General features: G+C 39.3%; 1 protein-coding gene across 1 annotated transcript in view; it reads left to right on the forward strand.

Annotated features, from left to right (window-relative positions):
- SCAPER (S-phase cyclin A associated protein in the ER) overlaps positions 1-19523 on the forward strand; it is a 379320-nt gene that overhangs the window by 112533 nt on the left and 247264 nt on the right.

The raw sequence follows: 19523 nt of genomic DNA on the forward strand, positions 1-19523 counted from the left end.
ACCATCACTCAGTCTGTAGCCCTCAGAGGTCAAAGAAAGAGGAAGAGGATCCAAGTGTCCCAAAATAGTTGTAGCCACTCTTTTCTTCTTTTTTCTTTTTAAAATAATAAACATTTATTTATAGTTTTGAGTTCCAAATTTTATATTCCCTCCCTTCCTCCCTCCCTGAGGCAGTAAGCAATCAGATATGGGTTATATATGTGTGCAATTATGTAAAACATTACCAGATCAGTCATTTTGTACAAGAAAACTTGAATACAAGCTGCTATAAATATTTTTGTACAAATAGGTGTTTTGTTCTTTTTTTAGTATGTCTTTAGGATATAAACCTAGCAGTGATATTGCTGGATCCAAAGGTGTGCATAGTTTTATAGCCCTTTGGGCATAGTTCCAAATTGTTCTTCAGAATGGTTTAAACTTTTCACAACTCCATCAGCAGTGGATTAGCATCCCACTTTTTCCATATCCCCTCCAACATCCAATATTTTCTTTTTTTGTTATATTTGCCACTCTGATAGGTATGAGGTGATACTTCAGAGTTGTTTTAATTTGAATTTCTCTGATCACTAATGATCTAGAACACTTTTTCATATGATTATAAATAGCTCTGATTTATTTGTCTGAAAACTGCCTGTTCATATCCTTTGACCATTTATCAATTAGGGAATGACCTGTATTTTTATAAATTTAACTTAGTTCTCTATATAATTGAAAAATATATTAGAGATATTTGTTTCAAAAATTCTTTCCCAGTTTTCTGCTTCCCTTGTAATCTTAGTGACATCAGTTTTGTTTGTGCAAAAACTTTTTAATTTTATATAATCAAAATGATCTATTTTTCATTTTGTTTTGCTCTCTATATCTTCTTGGTCCTAAATTCTTCCTCTGCCCATAAATCTGACAGATAAACTATTCCATGCTCTATTTTTTTTAAATTTTTTTTTTAAGTGAGGCAATTGGGGTTAAATGACTTGCCCAGGGTCACACAGCTAGTGAGTGTTAAGTGTCTGAGGCCGGATTTGAACTCAGGTACTCCTGACTCCAGGGCCGGTGCTCTATCCACTGCCCCACCTAGCTGCCCCTTCCATGCTCTCTTAATTTGCTTATGGTATCATCCTTTATGTGTAAACCATGTACCCATTTTGACCTTATTTTAATATACGGTGTGAGATGTTGATCTATACCTAGTTTCTGCCATGCTGTTTTCCAGTTTTCCCAGCAATTTTTGTCAAATAATGAGTTTTTGTTCCAGAAGTATAGCCACTCTTTTCAAAGTGGCAAAGAATTGGAAATTGAAGGGATGCCCATAACTGGGGAATGGGTGACCAAGTGATGGCATGTGTATGTGATGGAATCCTATTGTATGATCAGAAATGATCAAGGGCATAGTTTTAGAAAGTTTCATATGAATTGGTGCAAAGTGAAGTGAGTAGAACTTGGGAAACAATTTACACAGTAAGAGCAGTAACAGAGGCAGAATTAGGGTCCCTGGGTAGTGGCACAACTCCTTGGAATTATGCAAATAAAGGGACTAAGCTGTCCATACCCTTTGAATCAGAGGCTCCATTGCTGGACTTGTAGCCCAAGGAAGAGACCAATAAGAAGAATGTCCCCATATCCTCCAAAATACCAATAGCAGCATTTTGTGTAATAGCCAAGACATGGAAGCAAAGTAGAAGCCCATCAGTTGGGGAATGGCTAAAGAAACCAAGGTCCACGAATGTAATGGAACACATTGTAGTGTAAAAAATGATCTGTGATAGACACAGAGAAGCATGGGAAAATTTCCATGAACTGGTGCAGAGTGAAGTCAGGGGAGCTAAGGAAATAATACACACCGACTGCAACAGTGTAAATAGAAGGAACACATGCATCAAAATATCCAAGGTGAATGTAACAAAAGACTGGAATGAAGAGATAGGAGAGGATGCCCCCAACCCACCCCATCATAGAGGTGAGAGGCCCACAAGGGCTGCCCCCTGCACAGGGTTTTTAACTTTTTCAAAGGGTCAGTCAATGGTACTGACATTTTTTCTCTCTCAAAACCACTCTTTGTTATATGGGATGGTTCTCTAGGAGGGCAAAATACTTGGCATAACTATGATGTAAGAAATACGTGCTATCAGTCAAAACACTGATCAGCACGGAAGAACCTACCTGCTTCAGAGGATTCATGATGAAACAGATTGCCTGCTTCCAGAGAGAGGGGATGGGCTCAATGGAGATAGAAACATTGGGATTTTTGGACCTGGGCAATTCAGGCATTTGTTTTGCTTGACTATACATTTTAGTAATTAGTTTTGTTTTTCTTGTTTTCTTTTTTTTTTAATTATGAAAGTGTTTTATTATTTTCAGTTACATGTAGAGATAGCTTTCAACATTTGTCTTTATGAGATTACTAGTTTCAAATTTTTTTCCCTCCCTCCCCCCCTCCCCAAGACAGCATTTCTTGTTTTCTTAATGGCCAAGGAAGTGGGGCGGGGTGTGAGAGGGAGAGAATTTGGAACTGAAAATTAATTTTTAAAACATTTTAGGTAGGTCCCAGATAGTGGCCCTGTGTGAAGTATGGACCATACTTAGTTTAAGTATGTTTTTCCATAACCTCTGTCTATATGCCAATATTTATTGAAATCCATTAAGAACCACAGAAAGTGATCTTTTGAAAGCATTAATTGATCACTATTTTGTTTTAGAATGATGGACCAAATTACAGATTGGATTCAAGACATATCTTTTAAAAAATTAAAAGTATTTTATTGACATTTTTGCTTTTAAAGCACCTAAATTTCCCCCTATGTCACTTCTCTATCCCTCCAGAGCCAGCCATTATAATAAACATGTATATTTTAAAAAGAACAACAGTTTAGCAAAGATCAATGAATACACTGGAAAAAGATGACATCCCCTGTAATGTTGTACATATGTGGACATCTGCTTCTACAAGGGACTGGGAGGGATGTGTCCTCTAGCTCTTCTTTGGAGTCAAGCTGCTTGTTTTGATTATGCAATGGAGGATGGGTTAGAGTAGGGAGAGACTTGAGGCAGAGCCACCAGGAGGCTTAGCAATACTCCAGGTGTGAGGCGAAGCCAGCCTCTACTAGAGGGTGGCAGTGTCAGAGGAGATCAGGGGCCATATTTGAGAAATGCTGCAAAGGTGAAATGTACAGGCCTTGGTGACAGATGGACTGTGAGCAGATGAGGGAGTGAGGAATCCAGGATAACTCTCAGGTTGTGAGCTTGTCGGCCTGGGAGGATGGTGGTGCCCTCCATAGTAATGGGGAAGGTTTGGGGGAAGTCCTTCCAGGTTTCTCTGTACTTCTCTTGCTCGTCGTTTCTTACAGCACAATAGTATTCTATCACATTCACATACCACAACTTGTTTAGCCATTCCCCGACTGATGGGCATCCCCTCAATTTCCAATGCTTTGCCACCACAAAGAGAACTGCTATCAATATTTGTGTATGTGTGGGTCCTTTTATCTTGGTGATCTCTCTCCCTGTGTCATCTTCTCTCCTTTGGCATTGCCACTCTTCTAGCGCAGGCCCTCATCACCCGGACCATTGCAATGGTCTGTCAGTGAGTTTGCCTGCCTCAAGGCTGCCTGCATCAGTTCATCCTCCATTCATCCACCAGAGTGATTTTCCTAAAGCACAGGTCTGATCATGTCACCTCGGCTGGCTCCCTCTTGCCTCCAGAATATAATACCAAGTTCAGTTTGGCATTCAAAGCCCTTCAAAACCCGCTCCCTTCCCTTCCAGTCTCCTCACTCTCAGTTACTCTTCAGTCCAGTTATACCAGCCTCCTTGCTGTTTGTTAGTTGAGGTACTTCATCTCCCAACTTCAGCCATTTTTGCTGGCCATTTCCTGTGCCTGGAATACTCTCTCTCTTCCCTCACTTCTGACTTCTCTGGTCAGGTCTCAGCTAAAGTGTCACCTTCTGCAAGAAGCCTTTCCTAGTCCCTCTTAATGCTGGTGCCTTCTCTCTCCTTATCCTGTGTATCTGTTATTTGTCCATTGTTATTTGCATGTTGTCTCTGCCTTAAGACTGGAAACTCCTTGACCATAGGGACTGCCCCTTTTCATGCACATTTCTTTATCTTTTCTCCAAAGCCCCCTCCTCCTCTGAACTCCCATGTTTCTGTTGAGGAAATCACTACCATGCAGGCTCCTGGATTGGCCACTTCAAGACTCCTCATTCTTCCTCACCCCAGATAATCAATCAGCCGCCAAATCTGGTTTTCACCTTCACAACATTTCTTACAGCAATCCCTTCTCCTCTTTATTTATGCAGCAGCTGCCTCAGTTCAATTCCTTATCCCCTCTCACCTCAACTATTATTGTGAGAACCTCCTGACTGGTCTTCCTGCTTCAGTTCTCTCCTCTTGTGAATCTGTTCTGCACAACGTCTGGCCGTGTCACTTCTCTACTCAGTTAATTCCAATGGTCCAGTATTGCCCCTAGACTAAAACACTAACTTCTCTTGGGCTTTTGAATAGCTTCAACTCATCCTGCCTTGCCAGACCCTTCCCACACTGACATATACTTTGTGTGCATATATATATATATATATATATATATATATATATATATATATATATATATATGGTGTGAATGTGTTCTTTGTTGCCTATAAAGGAAAGGTTTGTTCATCAAATGTAATTAAATTTTCATAGATATTTTAGATAACTTGGCAGTGAAAATTTTACTCATGAAAACTTTTAACACTTGAAAATGTGCCTTTTAAATGAAGCTGAACCAACCAACATTTAGGCTCTGTATTTGGCAAGAAAATAAATTATCTGCCTTTGTTTAATTTGGCATGGTGTTCAAAAACACTTGTACTTATTAATTTAACACTGAGGACAAGAAAGTAATAAACTTACTTTACATTAAACTGCAAGTCACAGTATTGTATTTCTAAATCTGGAAAGAAACTCGGAGGTTATCCACCCCAACATTTTACACATCAGAAAATTGAGGAGCAGCAAGGGTAGGTTACTTGCCTGCTTCGTAAATAATAGGGAGAAGGGACTGATTCAAGAAGAGCTGTGAAGGTAAAAACCAGATTTGGCGGCTGATTGGAAGTGGCCAATCATTTCCTCACATAGTTTGTAAGTATCAGAGGAGGGATTTGAACTCTGGTCCTTAGATTCCAGAGCAGATGAATGCCAGTTTTCAGAATCTTCACTTTTACTTTTTTAATCTTCTAACTCATGCCTTTCAGCTCTGTTGTTGTATATTTTGTGTTACTGTCATCTTTAGAATCTATTTTTGGATGTCATGATAATTGCTACTTTTTTAAAAGAACATTTCTTTGGATCTATTGTATGTGGAGATTTTATATGATTCATTTTTTTTGGAGGCAAGAGGAGTTCAGTTACTTGCCCAAAGTCACAGCTAATAATTGTCTGAAGTCATCTTTGAACTCAGGTCCTCCTGATTTCAGGGCTGGTGTTCCATCCACTGTACCATCTAGTTGTTGGGTTATCAAGAGGCTATTAAGACATCTGTAAAAAATTAAAAGGGAGGCTTAACTACCCACAAGTAGGTCAGGGGATCAAGGCTGACTATCTGAACCATTATGGAGAGGAAGGCAGTTGTGTAGGGATGTGCATCCACCATGTCATATTGACATTGACTAATCTGAGGATGTTCTCAGGGAGCCAACAGAAAATTAATTTATAATGTCATACTTTAAAACTCAACTACAAAAAAGTTCATTAGCTAAGTGATATAAAGATATATGTGTGTATATATAAAACAAAAATAGGAGGCTAGAACCATGTCTAGCTCAGCTCCATGGAACAAGATGATAAGAAAATGTTATCATAAGATATAACAATAATAATGTACCAGAAATTCTCTTTCCTTCATAAACTAACAGATGAGAAATCCCTGAGATACAAATACAAATCTCAAAATATTCTTTGAATTTTTTTATGTATTTATGTTTAGTATTTATTTTTTAAACATTTGAATTCCGAATTCTCCCTCCTTCTAGCCCATCCCCTACTCGCTGAGAAGGCAAGCAATACAATGCCCATTATACTTGTGAGGTCATTCAAAACATATTTCCATGTTAGCCATGTTGCAAAACAAAAATAAAAACAAAATAAAGTGGAAAATGTATGTTTCAGTTTTCACTCAGAGTTGTTCTGTTCTCTCTCTGGATGTGGATAGCATTTTTCACCATGAGTCCTTTATAATTGTCTTGGATCACTCTATAAGAGTAGCCCAGTCATTCACAGTTGATCATCATTTAACATGGCTGTTACTGTGTATAGTGTTCTCCTGGTTTTGCTCATTTCACTTTGCATCAGTTAATAGAAATCTTTCCAGGTTTTTCTGAAACCTTCCCCCTCATCATTTTTTTATATCATAATAGTATTCCATCACAAATATAAACAACTTATTCAGACATTCCCTAGTTGATGAACATCCCTTCAGTTTCCAATTCTTTACCACCACAAAAAAGCTGCTCTTAATATTTTTGTAGTATATAGGTCCTTTACTGTCTTTGGGACATAGCCCCATTAATGGTATTGCTGGGTCAAAGAGTATGCACAATTTATAGTCTTTTGGGTGTAGTTCGAGATTGTTCTCTAGAATGATTAGACTGGTTCACAATTCCACCAACAGTGTATTTAGTGTCCCTACATTCCCCTCTAGCATTTGTCATTTTCCTTTTCTGTTATATTAGCCAATGTGAGGGGTACCTCAGTCTGATGTACCTCAAAGTTGTTTTCATTTACACTTCTCTAATCATTAACAAGTTAAAATTTTTTTAGAGTATTGATAGCTTTCATTTCTTCTTAAAACTGCCTGTTTAATATCCTTTGACCATTTATCCACTGGGGAATGGCTCTTATTTTTATAAATTTGGCTCACTTCCCTAAATAATGAGGTCTTTATCAGAGAAACTTGCTGTAAACCCCTCCCCCCCCATTTTCCTATTTTCCTTCTAATTTTGGCTGCATTGGTTTTGTTTATGCAAAAAGTTTTTAATTGTATGTAATCAAAATTATCCATTTTACTTGTTGTGTTCCTCTCTATCCTTTTTTTTTTTTTAATAAACTCTTTCCTTATCCATACTTCTGACAGGTAAAATTTTCCATTCTCCCCTAATCTGCTTATGATATCATCCTTTATGCTTAAATCATGTACCTGTTTTGACCTTATCTTGTTAAATGGTGTGAGATATTGGTCCATGGCTGATTTCTGCCAGACTATTTTCCAGTTTTCCCAGGAGTTTTTGTCAAATAATGAGTTATTGCTTCTAAATCTTTATTCTTTGAGTTTATCAAAAACTAGATTACTATGGTCAATTACTATTCTATTGATCCACCACTCTATTTCTTAGCCAGTCCCAGATTGTTTTGATGATTACCACTTTATAATACATTTTGAGATCTGGTACTGCTAAGCTGCCTTACTTCACTTTTTCCCGCATTGATTTCCTTATATTTTTTATTTCTTCCAGATGAATTTTGTTATTATTTTTCCTAGTTCTGTAACATAATTCTTTTATAGTTTGGTATGGCACTGAATAAGTAAATTAATTTAGGTAGTATCATCATTTTTATACTGACTTAGCCTAACTGTGAGCAGTTGTTTATGTCTGTCTTTATTTGTGGGCAAAGTTTTATAATTATGTTCATATAGTTTCTGCATTTCACTTGGCAGGTAGATTCCCAAATGTTTCTTACTGTCTGCAGTTATTTTAAAAGTATTTTCATTTTTTTAATCTCTTGCTTTTGGACTTTGTTGGTAACATAGAAGTGCTAATGATTTTTGTGGATTTATTTTATATCCTAAAACTTTGCTAAAGTTGTTGATCATTTCAGCTAGTTTTTTTGGGGGGAGGGGGCAGGGCAATGAGGGTTAAGTGACTTGTCCAGGGTCACAGAGCTAGTTAAGTGTCTGAGGCTGGATTTGAACTCAGGTCCTTCTGAATCCACAGCCAGTGCTTTATCCACTGCGCCATCTAGCTGCCCCTCAGCTAGTTTTTTAGTTGATTCTTTAGGGTTATCTAAGTATAACATCATCTGCAGAATAATAGTTTTTTTTAAAAAAAGTCTAGAAAAAGTAAAAAGACTATTTAAGTATTCTATTTCCTCTTCTATTAATCTGGGCAATGTATAGTTTTGTAAATATCTATTTCACTTAGATTGTCAGTTTTATTAGCATATAATTGGTTAAAATAACTCCTAATAATTGTTTAATTTCATTAAGCATTATTCATACTTTTGATTTTTGACACTGGTACTTTCATTTTCTTTTTTTTTTAAACCAAATTAACCAATGATCTATTTTATTTTTTTCGTTCATAAAACCGGCTCCTAGTTATAATTATTAGTCTATGGGTGTTTTGTTTTGTTTTGTTTACTTTTAATTTTATCAGTTTCTCTTTTGATTTGCAGGATTTCCATTTTGGTATTTAATTGGGAACTTTAAATTTTTACTTTTTCTAGACTTTTTTTTAGTTGCGTGCCCAATTTATTGATTTGTTCTTTCTTTTATTCATGTAAGCATATAGAAATATAAATCTTTCCCTCAGTACTGGTTTAGCTTCATTCTACGAATTTTGGTATATTGCCTCATTGTCATTATCTTTAATGAAATTATTGATTGTTTCTATAACTCATTCTTTGATCCACTCATTCTTTAGGATTAGATTATTTCATTTCCAATTAATTTTTAATTTATTTTCTCCAGAGGTCTGTCATCTATAACTTTTACAAATTTCTGTTCATCTTCTTAACATCTTTCTTATTTATTTATTTATTTTATGGTTAGATGAATCTAGTTTGAGAGGACAAAGTTGTGGTCTCCCACTAATATAGTTTTACAATCTGTTTCTTCCTGTAACATTTAACTTTTAACAATTTGAATGCTCAGTCATTTGGTGCATATATGTTTAGTGTTGACATTACTTCATTGTCCAGTACCTTTGAGCAGACTTTAGTTTCCCTGATTATTTCTTTCAGCTATATCTGTTTATGCGTTTGCTTGGTCTGAGATCTTGAGTGCTACCTCTGCCTAGTCTCCAAGGGAAGGCATCAGCAGCATGAGAATATAGAAAATGCTTCCCACTGAACTTGATATTTGACCTGCATTTTGTTTTTAATTTATTTTTTTGTTTTGTTTCATTTTGTTTGGTTGGTTTTTGCAGGGCAATGGGGGTTAAATGACTTGCCCAGGGTCACAGGGCTACCAAGTGTCAAGTGTCTGAGGCCAGATTTGAACTCAGGTCCTCCTGAATCCAGGGCCGGTGCTTTATCTACTGTGCCACCTAGCTGCCCCTTTGTTTGTTTTTGCAGGGCAGTGAGGGTTAAGTGACTTGCCCAGGGTCACCCAGCTAGTGTCAAGTGTCTAGGGCCAGATTTGAACTCAGGTCCTCCTGAATCCAGGACTAATGCTTTATCCATTGCGCCACCTAGCTTCCTCCTTGACCTGCATTTTGAAGGGAGCCAGAGTAATAGGAAATTGAGGTGAAGGGATAGCTCTTTCTTCAGTTGCTGGGCAGCCAGGACAAATGCATGGAGTCAGGAGATGAGTGTTGAGTACAAGGAGCAAATTGGCCAATGTAGTTGGAATGTGTGGAAGAGAGTAAGTGTAAGAAGCTTGGAGAGTTTGGAAGGGGGCAGCTGTGAAGGCCTTTAAATACCAGAGGACTTTACATTTGATCTTCAAGTTAATGGGGAGCCAATAATGTTTATTGAGTAAGGTTTTGAGAGGAGAGAAAGGGGAGGAAGAATTGCCTAAGTAAAAGAAAGAAAAAGTAGATTTCACAAACTAAGTAAGGGATTGACAAATTTTGTGGGGAGAGACCTAGTTGAGATAGGGGGAAAAGCCTGTGTGAATAGAGTTGCATCAAATAAATAGACTAAATAAAATGAATCGTAGGGACTAAATACTGACTTAAAATCGGAAGGGAAACATGCACACAAATACACAGGGATATCTAATTGCTACTAGAGTTAAACTGGAGGAAGATATTAGCCTAATTCTCCTAACTGTAAATTTTAAAGAATGAAATATTCTAATATAGCAGAGAGTGGTAGAACTGATAAGACAAGAAATCCTCACACTCTTACAAAAAGCATTTATGGGGAGACAGAGAAATTCAAAATGAGAATGGGAGAGAAAATTTACTATGTATCAAGTGCATTCTAAGAAGCAGAGTTGGACTCATATGAAACAAAAAAAAATTAAATTGTTATTATACGCAGAGATAAACAGTGGAAAATATTTTGGTTTTTAAGGTATGAACAATGAACCAGTATTAATAAGTATATATGGAGACCTTAATCCTTTTTTCCCTCAAAGATGGAGTAATCTAACAAAAAGAAACAAGAAGGGAAAATATAGAATGAAACAAAGTGTTGGAGAAGTGAGAGCTAAAATTTTTTTTGGTGCTTTCTGAAGGAGACACCCAATGAATATATCCCTAAAATATACATTAACAAAGTAGGACAAAATTAAAAAGGATTAAAAAATTGAATGTGCATTTAAAAAATTAGAAAGCATAGAAGCGGAAATCTTGAAAATTACAGGTGAGATAGATATATTAGAAAGCCAAAAAAACTCATGAATTTAAAAGGTGCTTTTTTTTTTTTTTTGGTGAGGCAATTGGGGTTAAGTGACTTGCCTAGAGTCACACAGCTAGTAAGTGTCAAGGGTCTGAGACCGGATTTGAACTCAGGTACTCCTGAATCCAGGGCCGGTGCTTTATCCACTGTGCCATCTAGTTGCCCCAAAAAGGTGCTTTTTAAAAAAGACGAACACAATTTTGTTTTGGTTTGGTTTTTTGTTGACAAACACAATTAATAAAATCTTTGGCCAATCTGAATTTAAAAAGTCAATAGAAAATCAAATTCAAATGAAATATTCATAAGATGAAAGCCAAGCAAAAACTCCGTGGAGTTATATGTCAGCAAAATTGAGGACTCGAAACGAGTAGAAGATTGTCTCCAAAACTATAAAATACTCAGATAAACAGAGCACTAAATTGAGATCTTAAATAGTTCAGTCTCAGAAAAGGAAACAGAACTAGTTGTAAAGCAACTATGAAAGGGGAAAAAAGCCAACCAAACAAAAAATCCTCTCCCCAAACCTCTTGGTCCTGATGGATTTGCAGGAGACTTCTATTAGTTTGGGGGGGGGGCAATTGGGGTTAAGTGACTTGCAGCTCTTACTGAATCCAGGGCCAGTGCTTTATCCACTGCGCCACCTGGCTGCCCCATTTCTGTTAAATTTTAAAAGAGAAATTAATACCAGTGCTACAGAAATTCTTCTCAAATCTGAGAAAGAAAGCACTCTACCAAAATCCTTTTATCAGACAAACATAGTCCTTATCCTTAAATCAGTGTATGATAAAGCAGTGGAGGAGAATCATAGAACAATACTGTAAATGAATCTCAAATCATAGGGGAAAAGGGTGGGGGGGAGTAAGCATTTATACAGTACCTATTATATTCCAGCCACCGTGCTAAGCTCTTTATAATACTGTCCAGTTTGATCCTTATAGCAGCTCAATGGGGTAGGTGCTGTTGTGATCCCCACTACACAGTTAAAGAAACTGGGGCAGATAGAGGTTATGTGACTTGCCCAGGATTACACAGCTAGGAAGTGTCTGAGGCCAGATTTAAACTCATGAAGAGATGACTCTTCCTAACTTTGGACCCAGCGCTCTATTATCTGCTGCACCACTTAGCTACCCTTGTTCTAACATTAGGAAAACTATTTATATAATGAATCTTATTAAAAGAAAAATCCCAAACTCCATGATTATCTCAACACATGCAGAAAAGACCTTTGTCAAAGTATAGAACGCATTTATGCTAAAATCCCTGTGAGGTATAGAGGGATCTTTTTTTAATATGATAAGAATTATGTTCCTCTAAAACCAGAAGTCTATGTTATATCCTATAGGTAAACACTAGAGGTTTCCCCATTAACTATAGGAGTAAAATAAGGGTGGTCCCTTTCCCTGCTTTCATTTGAAAAAAATTCTAGAAATACCCACAATTGAATTAAAATAAGAGCAAAATTAAAGGCATAAAGATAGACAGAGTTGTGATGACCTGATAGTTTACTTAGAAAATCCTAGTGAATCAACAAAGAAACTGATGGATTCCATTATTTCATTTTTCTTTATAAAAACTCCATCTGTTAAATATTATTATCTACTTTTTATGAAGGAAGAAACTGCAGCTCAGAGAGAACTGTTGCCATCGCTCTTTACTAAATAGTAGATAGAAGGATTGTCCTTCAACTTACCAAGACCAGGATTCCAGTACTACCTCTATGTTCTTTAAGAGAATGGGTAAGTGCTCTGTTGTGTCGATGCCCCAAGATAATTCCCTAAGACTACAAGTTACAGATGAAGCCTGATCTGCAAGATTGGCGCTTCCATACCTAAGTTTTTAATTATTTATTTTTTTGGGGGGGGGTGAGGCAATTGGGATTAAGTGACTTGCCCAGGGTCACACAGCTAGTAAGTGTTAAGTGTCTGAGGCTGGATTTGAACTCAGATACTCCTGACTCCAAGGCTGGTGCTCTATCCACTGCGCCATCTAGCTGCCCCCTAAGTTTTTATATACCTAAAAGAAAATCACAGATATGGACAAAAAATAAACTAATGACATCACCAGTTGTCTTATTGTTTGCCTTTTGCGATATTTCCATGTGCGTCTAATTAACAATCAAAATCTATCCATAGGAGAAGGAAGCAGAAACATTCTTGAACATTTAAATCAGGAGTTCTTGACTGGTATCACTGGGAATTTCGGTGGGAAAAATAATGACTTAGTTGTCACTGACTTCTTTGAAATTTAGCATTTCCTTCAAGTATAATGTAAGCAATGAACATGATTCTGAGTAGGGTTCCATAGGCTTCCCTAGACTACTTCCAAAAGGGTGTCTTACCCAAAAAAGGTTTAAGAACACCTGTTTTAAAGACATCAAAAATTTTTCCAATCTGTGCCTTTGGGAAACACTTGTATCATTTGATAAAATTTTAAAACTTCTTGAGTCTTTCAGTCTTTTTGAAATACTTGTTTGTCATTTCTTCATAGTCTACCATCATTGTGCATCTGGTGGTGATTCAGTTTTCTTATGAAAGAAATAGTGTTTCTAATCCTGCCTATTGAAAATTCCTGTACCCTCATGGTCCATTAACTTGCTTCCATATAATGATTTGGATACTATTTCTGAATAAATTATAGTCAAGAGAATTAAAATCCACTGCATATGAATTCTTACTACATTACTCTTGGTAACTGTCCTCCCTAATTTACAGGGTTTGTTGTAAGGATAAAACTGATTAACAAATGTAAATGTACTTTGAAAAGCTCAAAACAGTATGTATATGGGGCCATCTAAAGTGGTCTCATTGTGTAGGTATTTCAAAGGCTTCTTCATTTAAAAGTGATTTATGAGAGGGCTGTTGAGTTAACTGGGGAAATGCTGACCTTCAGCTTCTGTGAAATTGTTTTATACATTTTTATGAGAAGACAAATGATGCAGTTAAAGCCTTGAGGTAGAGTCTTAACTGTACCAGCTTTTCTCCCTTTTTGTTAAAAGGAAGCATGATCTACTGTCCTTAAAAGAAAGGAAATGAGAGTGTTTTCCAGTGGTGTTATTGTATGCTCCCTGTACTGTCTTTATATATGGGGAATGTGTTTACCTACCGGTTCCATAATGAGCCAAAACTTTCCTTACAGCCAGATTAACATCTTTCCAGAAACATCTCAGGGAGGTGTTGCTTAGAGACCTCAAGGGAGACATAGATATTGCATAAAATGCTTAGTATTTCTCTTGAGTCATCTTTTCATAAGTTATTTGGAGAAGCAAACTTACTATAAAAGACTAATTGTGCTGAGTTTCTTTGCAGAGCTTATGTCATTTGTTCTCCCTTTTGGTATTTATGTCATTTTGTTGTTGGAATTCCATTAGATGTATAATTCACACTTATTCAATGCCTGGATTAATAGATAGGAAGAAATAGCATTAATTGTTCCATTTTCAATCTTAAAAAATGCTTTTCATTTATTTGTTCATTCAGCAGTTATTGGCTGAGTCCCTCCTGCTGCAGCAGGCCCTGAGAGATACACACACACACAGTATACTGCATGGGGGCTTACCAGTGTTATCCAGAGGCCATACTGTGTATTTGTGGCTTTCAGCTCTCTCCTTCTGCATCACAGCAGCTTTCACAAATTCCTGTTCAGTGATATTTGCTGCTGGTGGCACCAAGACCTGAAGATGCCCCCCATGTTAGTACCAGGACTTCTCTGTAGGGGCCAAGAGTTCTACATGGTTACAGATGTGTGTGAAGGAGGAGCATCACTCTAAAGAAGGTAGTTCAGTTGGTCATTTGTCTTAGGTGATCTTCCAGTTAGGGATCAAGAAGAGTTGATATCCTTTACTTCTTCCTGCTGTAAAGAATTGTTATTTGAGGTTTTTGTGCCTCAGCGCGCACCGGCCTGGGGCTCCGCAAACCACATGGTCTTCCACCCACTGGTTGTAACCGTTGCCATGGCGCTGGCACCTCATGTCATCACCACTTGCTGACACCTACATGGGCCTGGCAAAATTATAATGATTGGAAGCCTAGTGAGGGCAGTCATGTGACTGTCAGAGCGGCCAGCCAGTTGGCTGGGGGCTGTGTGGGGTTTTCTGGGAATTGGGAGGAGAATTAGCCATTCTAGCTGGACGCTGGAAGGGGACGGGAGCTCTGCTGTGTATTCTCAGCTGATTCCTGGGCGGTGGTATTTTTTCAGGTTGTATAATTTCCCTTTCCCTTGATCCTACTGATCCTGTTTGTGGTTCTTTTTTTAAAGTTCATTCTTGTTAAAATAAACCCTGTTCTGTTTTGAGAGGGAGGCTGCCGGTCTACTTCCTTGCCCCAATATTGTGGCAAGCAGCTTAGCTAACACTCCCCAATTAAAAATTGGTCCCCACACTGCTTTCTTGTTTCAGCCAAAAGGGTTATTAATCGATTTTTTTTTTGGACCCACAGGAGACAGTGTACACAACATTTTGTGGTCTGTACCCTAAACATTTTCACAGCCTAATGCTGGTAGCATGTGCAGGGCCTAAGTTGGGGTAAGGCTTTTATAGAATTCATCAAGGTGTTATCTGTCCACAGTTCTTATAAGTGCAGTATAAAGTGTTCATAGAATCATGGCGATTCAGGAGCCAGGATCCCAGTGTTGGGAGGGACTTTAGAAGTCACCCCGGTTCATGCTTTCCTCGAAGCAGGAATCCCATCCCACTTCTTGGCAGCTCTATTGGTCAGGAAAAGTTGCCCTCATATTGAATAGAAATCTGCTTCTTGCTGGCTTTGTCCATCTTCTGAGCCGAGCAGAATCAGTCTCATCTCTCCTCTGGGGACCACTGGTCCTACATTTCCCTCACCCCCTTCCTCCTCTCCCAGTTCTGCTCCTCTGTCCCTTCTTCCGATCAGAAGCTCCAAGGGATGAAGCATCCAAACCAGCTGTGTCACTCCTTCATTCCTCTTCTGGTTGTGCCCCTCACTAGACTTCCTTACTATTCCCTGTGCCAGACCTTTTTCAGTTCTTTTTTATGTATTAGATTGTGAGCTCCTCAAGGGCAGGATCTGTCTTTTTGCTTCTGTTTGTATTCCCAGCACTTAGCCCAGTGCCTGGCCATAATAAGCACTTAATCACTTCTCCTCCTTCTGCCCCTCCTCTCTATCTCTTTCCCCATCCCCCCTTCCCTCTCTCATCTTTTATCATGAGACCTCCAAAGTCTTCTCTTGTCCAGGCTGAAAAGCCCCACTTTCCTCAGTTCTTCTGTGACATATTAAGTATCTTTCTTCTCCTTACCCTGGGCTTCTGGCTCTGCTCCAGCTTCTAGAATGTTGCACTCTGAACAGAGGCAAGGAAGTCAGACCACACCTTGATTCTCTTCATGCATGTTAAGATAGCTGGGGGGGGGGGCAGCTAGGTGGCGCAGTGAATAAAGCGCCGGGCCTGGATTCAGGAGTACCTGAGTTCAAATCCGGCCTCAGACACTTGACTCTTACTAGCTGTGTGACTCTGGGCAAGTCACTTAATCCCCACTGCCCCGCAAAAAAAAAAAAAAAAAAAAAAAAGCTGGACTATGTTTGGTTGCCATTTTATTGAGGGGTTTTTTTTTGTGGGGGGGGGATGTTGTTTTCTTTTCAGGACAATGAGGGTGAAGTGACTTGTCCAGGGTCACACAGCTAGTAAGTATAAAGTGTCTGAAGTCAGATTTGTACTCAGGTCCTCCTGAATCCAGGGCTGGTGCTTTATCCACTGTGCCACCTAGCTGCCCCCAGTTGCCATATTAACAGTGTTAAAATAGTAAGCTTAAAATTCACCAAAACCCTCAGGTATTTTTCACTTTCCTCTGTTCTGACTTGAACAATCAGTTGATACTAAAACATATGAATTATTCATCACTATTAAATTTCATCTTTAAAAGGCCAGTTTATTGAAATATTTTTTGGAGCCTGATTCGGCTGTCCCTTCCTGCTTTTGAGATCTGCTCATTTTGTTATAATGATACTTTTGCTGGCACTCCTAATGATGATACCAGTAATATCCTATGTTTCTATGACCCTCCTGCCAACAACCCATTCTAAGAAGAGGCACCTAACGCTCAGAGAAGGTAAATTCCTTAGCCAAGGTTATTGTTGTCCTTCAGTCGTGTCTGACTCTCCATGACCCCATTAGAGGGTTTCTTGGCCAAGACACTGGATTGGTTTTGCTGTTTCCTTCTCTAGCTCATTTTATAGATGAGGAAATTGAGACCAACAGGGGATCACACACCTAAGGAAGTGTCTGAGACCACATCTGAACTCAGGAAGATGAGTCTTCCTGCCTACAGGCCTGGCCCTCTGTCCACTGAGTGGATAGCTGGCCACCGAGCTGCTCTTAACCAACCTTCACAACCAGTAAATGTTTGAGGCAAGATTTGGACCCATGGCTTCCCTGACTTCCAGTTTATCATTCTTTGCATTCTTTCACACTGCCCCATAAGTACAGAATGGTACCCAGAACAAACCACCACGGGCCATCAATCTCTATTCCACCTAATTCTGACCATCCCACTCAAGCAGCGCCATTTTGTCTGTAAGGATATTGGGCACCTGTGACTGATTGCTTACAGAGAGTCCAGAAGCCTGGGCTGAAGCCTTCATTCTCTTACATGCCAGCCACTGGGAAGGAGCCAAGGTGAGTCTCACAGAGCTTGTTCTTAAGGAACCTGTGCTGGCTCCTAGGGATTCCCATGTTGGTTATCAGCGCTCACCAAGCAGCAGAGGAAGCAGCAGATGGGGATATCATTCACAGTAGTAGAAACTCAGTCCTTAAGATCTGAAGTGACATGACCACTGTCAAGCAGCTGGTGAGCAGCCGAGGGAGCTGGGCCCAAACTCCGAGTTCCCTACTCAGTGTCATTTAAATGGAGAAGTAGATGTGCCTCACGTATATGCTTGCAGGCTTCTGGTGGGCAGGGGAGGCAGCTCGTTGTCGGTGGGATGCCCAGCATAGCCCCACTATGGATTTTTTGTGGCCAAATAGTCCTCTCCAGGCAGCCAGTGTGGACACTGCCCTTTTTTTTTTTTTTTTTTTTTTGGTGGGGCAGTGAAGGTTAAGTGACTTGCCCAGGGCCACACAGCTAGTAAGTGTCAAGTGTCTGAGGCCAGATTTGAACTCAGGTCCTCCTGAATCCAGGGTCAGTGTTTTATCCACTGCACCACCTAGCTGCCCCTGTGGACACTTCTCTTTCTGGTCTCTTGGGTGTGCATTGTTGGAAGCACCTTCAGCTTTTAGTTACTCCCAGCTCATCTCCTCTCTGTTCATATAGCCCCTGTCCTTGTTCAAATTCTGTTGCCACCATCCCGGGCTCATAGAGTAACCTCTTCACTGGATTATTCTTCTCAGGTCTGCCCTCCAGGTCATCCTTGGCACAGCTGACAAAGCCCATGACTGACTGCGTTATTCTTCTGCCCCGTTCCCCCAGAACAAAATGTTGTTGGACATTAAACGGCTCCTATTTGCCCTTCCATAGTAACTGCACATTCTTCCCTCAGTACTTTTTGTGGTGAAACCACTCTGGCCTTCTGACCTTTTCTTTACCTTCTATTTCCCTCCTCCTGGTCTTTGCACAGACTGCCTACCACTCCTGAAGTGCATCCCCTCCTTGCCCCTGGCTCTGAGGATGCCAAACTTTGCTTTGGGGCTACTTCCCAAACAAGTCCCTTTACTCGCTCATCCCCTCTTGCTTTCTTTGCTTATACTTATCTGTGCCTCTGCCTTTTAGGGCAGGAGCTATGTGGGTTTTCTCTGTCTCCTTGTCACCCAGCAGAGTGCCTGGTGTAGAGCAGACTCTTCATAAGTGCTTGTCGTTGGTTTGTTTTTTTATTTTTTGATGGGTTTATTGATCCATGAACCCCTTTCTGTGTAGCCAAGCTGGTCCTCATCTGGCAGCCAGGGAATTCTTGTCAGCTTGGGAGCAGGTGCCGGGGTCTGCTCCACACAGCCCAGTGAGCCATCAGAGTAGTACTTTAGAGACAGGGCTCTGTTCCTAGGTGTGTGGTACACATGACTTACTGGTTTTTAAAAACATTTTTATTTAAAGTTTAAAGTTCCAAATTCTATCCCTTCCTTCTTCCCTCCTGCGGCAAGCAATCAGATATAGGTTATACATGTGCAATTATGTAAAACATTTCCATATAAGAAGACTCTTAATAAAAGGAAAAAAAAGAAAGTAAGTGAGAAATAGCATGCTTCAGTCTGTATTCAATCAATATCAGTTCTTTCTCTGGAGGTAGATAGTATGCTTCATCATTAGTCCTTTGGGATTGTCTTGGATCATTGCATTACTGAGAATAGTTAAGTCATTTACAGTTCTTCACTGAACAGTATTGCTGTCTCTGTGCACAATGTTCTCCTGGTTCTGCTCACTTCACTTTGCATCAGTTCATGTAAGACGTGAATTACTTATAAAGAAGTAATATGAGTGAATGTGGTAATATGGCCCTAGAGAATAACCTGTCAGAACTTTTTTGTATGTCATCAGGGTAAGTACAAAGTACATTAGTGCTCCTTTGTCTGGGTGAAGGGAGAGAGCTAACAAAGGTTGCAACTTCCACACCTTGGCTCTTCAGGTACTTCCCGTCTAGAAAGGGAAGAATAATGGAGAATGATAATGAATAATAATAATTCTCCATAATGGAGAATGATAATGAATAATAATAATTCTCCATAATGGAGAATTTCACAAAAACTTTCATTGTAGTTATGTGGGTACTCTTTTCACTAGCATAAAACACGTCACCTAGGGAAGATGGCTGTCCATGCCCTAGAGGGCCCAAGACCACTGCCTCTTTTGAGTCCTTGTGCTTGGAGCTTTGTAAAGCGCCTTATGTGAGTTATCTGAGCTTCACAACCCTGCCATCTTACAGATAAAGAGACTGAGGATCACAGGAGTGACCTGGTCTGCTTAGAGTCACCATACCCGCCAT

The sequence above is a fragment of the Dromiciops gliroides genome, chromosome 2 (assembly GCF_019393635.1).
Source record: "Dromiciops gliroides isolate mDroGli1 chromosome 2, mDroGli1.pri, whole genome shotgun sequence".
Taxonomy (NCBI): domain Eukaryota; kingdom Metazoa; phylum Chordata; class Mammalia; order Microbiotheria; family Microbiotheriidae; genus Dromiciops; species Dromiciops gliroides.